Source organism: Ovis aries, chromosome 6 (assembly GCF_016772045.2).
Source record: "Ovis aries strain OAR_USU_Benz2616 breed Rambouillet chromosome 6, ARS-UI_Ramb_v3.0, whole genome shotgun sequence".
NCBI lineage: Eukaryota > Metazoa > Chordata > Mammalia > Artiodactyla > Bovidae > Ovis > Ovis aries.
This window is the reverse complement of record NC_056059.1, coordinates 10,086,756-10,088,682: the sequence shown is the minus strand read 5'-3', so window position 1 is coordinate 10,088,682 and position 1,927 is coordinate 10,086,756. Positions and strand designations below refer to the sequence as shown.

Sequence of the window (1,927 nt, the reverse complement as noted above, 5' to 3'; positions counted from 1 at the left end):
TTTCACTCCCTTTCTGTCATTAATCAGTGCTATAAATCCTTGTCTCCTTGGTATCTGCCCAATGGCACAAAAGTATCTAGTTTACTCTTACAGAAAAGAGAAATTCTTTTTATACTTTGTTGTCAATATTTTAAAAATTATATCCCCAGTAAATGAAATGAAAAAGTGAAAAGTGAAGTCTCTCAGTCGTGTCTGACTCTTTGAGACCTCATGGAGCATAGCCTACCAGGCTCCTCAGTCCATGGGATTTTCCAGGCAAGAATACTGGAGTGGGTTGCCATTTCCTTCTCCATCTTCATGCACAACTTGAGCTAAAACGAAAAATAATTCTCTTCTTGGTCCTGAAGCTTGAGAAAATGAGTTTTCCTAATCATGTGCTTCATGTCAAATAAAATGTAAAGCTGTAGAAATACATATTTGGTTTAACAGTGGACCCCCCTTTTTTTTTCTTTTTTTAAGAAGTGAGGCAATTAAACAAAGGACAACTAAATCAAAATACCTTCTTCAACAAAACAACTCCACCTGTCGTCTCTGTCCCTTCTACCACTTAGTGGGGTGAAATGTCCAGTAGGATGTAAAATGCAGCATTCTCAATGATGGGATCTAGAAATTTTTCATGATAACTTATTGCAAATTGCACTTGACAGTTCACCACGACGATGGAAAACTGGCCCCTTGTTTGCTTATACAGTCCTTGAGCCCCAAAGGGAAGTCACCAGTAGAACAACCTGGATAAAAAGTTTCCAGCTATGCTCAGCCAGCTAGCTCTGCCCTCTGGGTGGGAGCACACCTGGGACACCGCCTTGTCCTGCTCCTTCGTGGGACTCTCATCCTTAGGCAGGTAGTCAGGCAACTCCATGTTCTGTTCTACTCCACAAGTGTGTCCTGGAATGGACCAGCATCTCTTCTCCACTTTCGCTCTTCACAACTTGCTGAGCCTTCATAACCTGAGTTGATGCTATTGCTGATGCCAGAGCCTCTGCTTTAAGATCTGAACGGATTCACACCACACATCTCTGAACGGCCATTTGAGAAGTAAAGCTAATAATGCCTTTAATTTTTAACAAGGCCACTTCACACAGGTTTCTCTGCGATGTATCATCAAGACCATCTATATGCAAAACCACTGTTTTGGCATGTTTGTTTGTAGTTCCCAGAAAAAACTGAGCTTTCCTTCGACGTGAATTCATTTCACTGAAACTATCCCCAACTGTCATGTTGGAAGATTGAAGAATGTCTTAGATCTCAGAGGCTAGCAGTTTTGTTTCCCCTGGAGTTGTAAACTTCTGTATAACATTTTGCAAGCTTAACATCTTTCCCAGCTCTCCTTTCATCTTTTCTCTGTTGGCATGGCACTCTGCCAAGTATTGAAGAGCGAAAGGTCCATAAATAAAATAAGACTGGGCAGACATCTCTGATCCTGGACAATGGCTCGTCAGTTTAAAGGATCTGTGGCTAGGTCTCAGAGCTGGTTAACTACAGAGAGAGCCTCAGGTTCCTCATTCATCGTGGAGGATGACGAATTCATCTTCTATGCTGTACAGGCGGACAAAATTTTCTTAAGTTCGCTCCAGTGCTCTAGGAATCCACAGTGTGCTGCACTATTAGGGCCACATCAACGATGAGGTAAAGGAGCCCAGAGTCACGTAGCAGGGTCAGCAATGACAAATGACCAAGCTTACTTCTGAAGCCTAGAAGCGAGGACGCTGGCAAGGGAAATGAAATGAAAAGAAAGTCTCGCATTTTTCCTGTTTGATTATAAAGATGAATAAATATGAATGTTTATCATATAAATATAATATGTGTAATATAAGTATCAAATATGAATATAATTGTACTGTAGTGTGGTTTACATAGTTTGGCTTTCTGCCTTACATTACTGAGTGACGTCTCCTGAAGTATATAATTGTTTTAAATTTTAAAATTG

General features: G+C 40.7%; 1 pseudogene; it reads right to left on the bottom strand.

Annotated features, from left to right (window-relative positions):
• Window positions 1-547: 547 nt before the first annotated feature.
• LOC114115400 (armadillo repeat-containing protein 1-like) lies at window positions 548-1,528 on the bottom strand (annotated as a pseudogene).
• Window positions 1,529-1,927: the final 399 nt, after the last annotated feature.